We start from the raw sequence: 6377 nt of genomic DNA, 5'->3' as shown, positions 1-6377 counted from the left end.
GGTAGGATCCGCGTGCGGAGCAGGTAGCGCGCGCAGGGAGCGCCGCCGGCTTTTGCCTCCTCGTCTGGAGCTCCGGGTGGGCGGGCAGGGCGGAAGGGGGCGGCCCCGGGCCCTCCCCGCAATCCCGCCTCCCTCCGGGCCCCCAGCCGGCCCCGGGGCCCCCTCGCGCGCTCTCTGCCGGCACCCCAGCCAAGCGCACCAGAGCGCACCGGCCGCGGAGACCAGGGCGCACCGAGGCTGGGACTGCCAGGTGGGGCGTGGCCTACGGCCATGATGGGCGTGGCCAGTGGTTCCTGGTGAGTTGGCATCGGGCTCGGAAAACGTAGTGTGTCCCCTGCCTGTCCTCCCTTCCACACCTTCACGTCTCCTCGGCCCTCCCCTCCTACCATCCCGGCGCCGCCTCCCGGTCCAAACTGCCCCCCCCCCGCGCCCCGCCCCGCCCTGTCCGGAGCAGTATCCGCCTCTCCGGGAGGTGTGGCAAGAGAGAGTCGCACATTCCCGGGGGGTCCGTTAGATTCAAGGGAGCTCTCACAATAACACGTCTCCCTGTTATTGTGAGAAGCTTTGACCCCCTTCTATCTCTTCGTTAAACCCAGACTGTGCGAGCCGCCGCGCCCACGTCACGGGCTGGCGCTGCGGGGGAGGGCGCCGCGGCCGGGGGGCGGGGCCCAGCCGCTGCAGCGATGATAAAAGTCGTTTACAATGTTTGAACACCTAACCGTGTGCCAGGCGCTGCTCTAAGCCACGCCACGGCGGGTTTGTCCCATCTTCGTCTTCACGAGAGCTCTCTGGGCTACAGAGGACGGTCCTGTTACCCCCATTTGATGGGTAAAGGAACGGAGGCTCAGAGGGATGAGAGGACTGCAGGCAGGGGTCAGTCAGCAGCTGGTTTGCCTTTCTGGATAGGAATCCTGACGCCGGCCTCTTGGTCGCTGTGCGGTGTTGGGCACGTGAACCTGTCTGTGCCTTGGTTTGGTTTTCTCGTCTGTTCCGAGGGAGCACGGTAGCTCGCTCACAGGGTTTGGGGAGAATTCGGTGAGATCAAGCAGGTACAGGTCTCAGAGCAGCGGCAGGAGCTTGGGAAGCCTAAAAAAGTGTTTGATGTTATTATGATTGTTCTTCAAGGCATAGCTCGAATGGCACCTCTCCCGGGGCGTCTTCCAGGATTTCTTCAACAAGCAGAGATTTTTTTTCTTCCCTTTTTCTCTGCTCCTGCAGCTCCGGGTTTGTACATTTACTCAAGTTTTAAATGAGATAATATGACGGGAAGGGCCTGTCCCAGGGCAGGTACTTACACACACTATTTCTCCCCGTGAGTTTCATTGTTTACCTGCTTAAGAGCTCTTAGAAGGGCTGGTGCCCAGCCTGAGTCACTCGGGTCAGCCCAGGGCTGGGCACCAGTGGGAAGTCCCCTGCTGAATGAGTGTGGGCACACCCAGACCGGCGGGACTGGGAGGGCTGCCCAGCCAGTGATCTGCCTCCCAGTCTCCCTCCTCGACTCCCACCCAGCCACTCTCATTAGGGGTTCAGATCCCTGGAATTTTCTCCCCAGTTGGCCACTGACTGGTGAGTCTTCCAACTTCCAAAGTCTGGGCCTCAGTTACCCCATCTGGGAAATGGGTCTAGCAGGACTGGCCCCCCAAGCCTTAGAAGTATTGCCACATCCTTCAGATGGGGGTGAGGGATGATCCAGGGTTGAATTCAGAACAGTGGTAGCTCCAAGGGAGTAGGTAAAGCACCCCCCTAATCATTCCCAGTCACCCCAGATCCTCACCAGTGGAAAACTGTACCGGCTTCTGGCTGAACCTTTGTCTTTTGAGATCTTGCAGAGACCCAGGGATGCTACCCAGCCCCTGGCGACCCCGATGGAACCTGGGGGCCTAGTTCTGGGGCCACCTGGGAAGCCAGCCACGCTGCCAGCAGCCATGTCCGCCTGCCTTCCGGAGCTGAGCAGGAAGTCACGTTCCTAGGCACCCCTCCCCACCCCCACCCCCGCCCCCCGGGGGTTACAAAGGTCATGGACTGCGCCAGCCAGGTCTCTAGGGAGTCAGCTCTGTCACTGCCCAGTATCTGGCGTCTGACCCTGCCGTTCCCCTGGGACTGTGGCCAGAGTCCCCAACGTTTCCAAATGGCCTGGCCACTTCCTGTTATCGTGAGAAGCTTTGACCCCGAACTGGCGGAGGGTTTCAGGTCTCCTGGAACAGCCTCTGCTGAGGGACCCAAGGGGGGAAGGTGGCCCGCGCGGGCATGTGACCTGCTGGAGGCCGCCCAGCTAGGAGAGCGGAGGCCAGGCTCCTGAGCGCCCGGGCCCGGCTGCCACGTGGGAGGGGGTCTCACCTTTCTCAGGGGACTGTTGTTGAGAAGTAATTAAGACGGTGGTGTAAGGCACCTGGCTTCCTTCCTGGCACACAGTAGTTGCCCAATAAAGGGTTAACCTCCTCCCATTCCTCTTCTGCTAAGATCCGTAAAGACAAAGCCATGGTCACTGCCAACTCCACACACAGTCCAGCACCAGGCAGTGCACACAGCAGGTGCTACATGAAACCTTACTCAGGAGGCAATGCTCAGCTCGGGGTTTAAGAGCAGAGGGTTTAGCACCCAGCCAGCCTAGGACTGAATCCTGGCACCTACACTTTAGAGCTGGATGTTCTTAGGCAAGTGAGTTATCCTCTCCGTGCCTCAGTTCCCTCATCTGTAAAAGGGGGATAATACACCCACCTCATAGGCTGGGTGTGAGGATGCGATGGAGTAAATATCAGACGTTTAACAGAGCCTGGCATACAGCAAGTGCTCAGTAATCGTCATGGCCATTGTGTGATGTCCTGAACCCACTGCTGTGCCTGACACGGAGCCCCCTTGGTGGCTGAGCTCTGAGGCTGGGCAGAACGCCAGGCCCAGCCCCGAATTCCAGGAGTGGATGGAGCAGCCACACTCCAGTGGCTGGGGCGGCTCCGGATTGCTGAGCTGGGGGAATCTGTGAGTTTGTATCCAGCTGAGAAATCTGATAGACAGATCCCAAGATAGGGTTCCTGCCGCCCTGATGGGCCCACTGCCCAGGACTGAGCCCTCCCCTTCGTCTAAGATGCTGGGCCTGGGACCCGAGAACTCACAGACATGGAGTAGAGAGGGCTTCTCATCCCAGAGCAGGGACCAGGCAGGGCTGCGCTGAGCTGCTCCTGTGGGCCTGTGAGGGCTGGCTGTCCCCTGCCTCGCAACTCCATGTTCAGCAATGCTGTCTTGGGAACTAACAATCAACCACGGTGGGAGAATTTACACCATGGACATTGGCAAATGCCATATATATATTTGGAGAGTTAGTTTAACAACACGCCACTGGGCACAAGATTTCCTGGCCACATGGCCCACTAGACACCACTTCTGAATTCAACACCCTTAAGATTTCCCTCAGCCCTAGCCAGTGTGGCTCAGTGGATAGAGCGTCAGCCTGGGGACTGAAGAGTCCCGGGTTCGATTCCCGGTCAGGGCACATGCCTGGATTGCAGGCTTGATCCCCAGTAGGGGGCGTGCAGGAAGCAGCCGACCAATGATTCTCTCTCATCATTGATGTTTCTCTCTCTCTCCCTCTCCTTTCCTATCTGAACTCAATAAAAATATATTAAGCCGGGGCCGGTTTGGCTCAGTGGATAGAGCGTCGGCCTGCAGACTCAAGGGTCCCGGGTTCCATTCCGGTCGGGGGCATGTGCCTTGGTTGCGGGCACATCTCCGGTGGGGGGTGTGCAGGAGGCAGCTGATAGATGTTTCTCTCTCATCGGTGTTTCTGACTCTCTGTCCCTCTCTCTTCCTCTCTGTAAAAAATCAATAAAATATATTTTTTTTAAAAAAAAATAAATAAATAAATATATATATTAAAAAAAAAAAAGATTTCCCTCAGCTCCCCACACCGCACCCACACTGCCTTCTCCCGGAGAGTTCCTTCTCTCAGAAAAGCCTTCCCATTCCTTTTCCTCCTATTTCCTTGTTTAAGTCCTGCAGACACAACTGAATAAAGACCAAGAAGGGTGGCATGAAAGAAAGTAAAAATGATGCAATAGCAAGGTGATGGAATACTATACAGCTGTCAAAAGGATGTTCTTAAAGACTAATGACAGGGGAAATGCAAGAAAGAAAAAGAAGTACAAATGCCACGTAAGTAGTGGGGAAAGCACAGTACATACAGCCATCGGCACGCCCTGATCCTGATGCATGGCGTATATTTATATATAAAATATTCTTTCTTACTCACCAAATATGCTTTTTTAAAATATATTTCTTTATTGATTTCAGAGAGGAAGGGAGAGGGAGAGAGAGATAGAAACATCAATGATGAGAGAGAATCATTGATCGGCTGCGTCCTGCACGCCCCACACTGGGGATCGAGCCTGCAACCCAGGCTTGTGCCCTGACCAGGAATCGAACCTGGGACCCTTCAGTCCGCAGACGGACGCTCTATCCACTGAGCTAAGCCAGCTAGGGACCTGGGACCCTTCAGTCCGCAGACGGACGCTCTATCCACTGAGCTAAGCCAGCTAGGGACCTGGGACCCTTCAGTCTGCAGACGGACGCTCTATCCACTGAGCTAAGCCAGCTAGGGCACCAAGTGTGTTTTGAGCACCTACTCTGTTGTAGGCAGCGGGGCTCAGTGAGGCAGAGGACAGCCCGGCTCTGCGGAGGAAGCAGACAGAGTAACGCAGAAGGCGCACTCTCAGCAGGAAGCAGGAAGTGGTGCGGGGATGCGGGGCAGGCCCTGGGGAGTGGAGGGCGCTCGGACTCCATGGCGTGTGCTTTCTTTTACAGTCAAAACGTGGCTGTGGCTCCCTCTGGTTTCTGAAGGCGCACGGCTCTTGCCTTGTAGCTGGGCTCCCAGCCTCCGGGAAGCCCAGGCTGGCGGCTGGGAAGGCAGCGACGGTCGCCCCCACCCCCTGCCCACTGGCAGCCCCGCTCTGTGACCTTGGTCTCCCGTCCCCTTGTTTTCGTGGTGATTTACACGCTCGTCTTATCTCCTAAATGTCAGGGACAATGTCTGATTCATGCCGCGCCTCCCACACCGCCTGGCGCACAGGAAGATTCAGCACACACTCTGCGGCTAAAGAGGACCCGGTTCCCCTCCAGGGCTGGAATCCGGAATGTGACAGGAGTCGTGTTGTTTTTACTTCCTTCCCTTCTCCCCACGGTGCCTAGGATGGCAGCTCCATCGTTGCCAACCTGCCACCGCCCCTCTCCATCTTCACCCCCAAACCAGGAGGCAGACTCCCGCCCTGACTCCACGGACCTGTTCCTCTCGAGGCCTCAGTTTCCCCTCCTGGGAAGTGGCCAAGATGGGAGCAAGGCAGACAGGCCCGGGCCCAGGTCGGGGTAAGAAGTGTGTTCTTTGTCCTGGGAACACAAAGCCCCATTTGTGATCGCTGGGCACGAAGCTGGGCAGGGAGCCACGTGGGACAGGAGGCGGCGGTGGGAGGAGTGGGCAGGATTTCCAAACCCCCTCCCGCCGGCGGGCCGCCAGGAAGCAGGCGGCAAAGCCCCTCCTCCCGCGGCCGCCTGAACAAGGTGTCTCTCCGTCCCCGCCCTGCTTCCTCCTTCCTCAGCCCGAGTCCCCAAGTTCCCCACCCGCCTCTGCACACACACGCACCCCTGCCTTGGAATGGAGAAGCAGGAAGGGGGAAGCCAGCGAAGCCTGAGACGTGGGGGCGGGGGTGGGGAGAGTGGATATTTCCAGAGCTTGTGGGTTTGTGGCCAAGGGCAAGGCCCACGGAGTTGTGTCCTCCTGTCGTTCAGCGGCCCCACCCAGCCCATTCCCCAGGACATGCGGACAGAGACAGGTGGGAGGCTGGGACCTCGGCCTCCTCAGTGTGGCAGGGGAACACCAACAGGACTTGGGAGTGGCACCCCATTTAACAGAGAGGAATGCTGAGGCCGGGGGTGGAGTGGCTGGCCCCAGGACCGTCTCTTCTTTCTTCTGTGCTGTGAACAGTTCCTGAGCAGGGATGGGGGAGGGGTGATCTCTATAGGAACAAAAGCCAGAGTCCATTGCTTCTCAGCTTCATATCCTTGGAGGAGTCACCTGACTCCCTCATCGGTCACTTGTAGCACAGGTGTGGCCACGCCTGGGCCCTATCCAGGCCTGACCTACCCCATCATGCTTGAATTCTGCACACCAACCCACAGACGTTCTTCTAAGAGGGTCCCATCTTCCTGCCTCAGGGCCTTTGCACATGCTGTTTTCTCTACTTGGAATACTGCCCCTCTCCTCTAGTCACCCCTCCTCCTCCTTCAGGTCTGGGTTGACGTGTCACTTCCTCAGGAGGCCTCCCTGCCCCCTCCCTGTACTCTAGACCTCCCCTCACCCTATCAGAGTGTGATGACACATTTGCAACACTATT

Source organism: Cnephaeus nilssonii (assembly GCF_951640355.1).
Source record: "Cnephaeus nilssonii genome assembly, chromosome: 22".
Taxonomy (NCBI): Eukaryota; Metazoa; Chordata; class Mammalia; order Chiroptera; family Vespertilionidae; genus Cnephaeus; species Cnephaeus nilssonii.
This window is presented reverse-complemented; position numbering follows the sequence as displayed.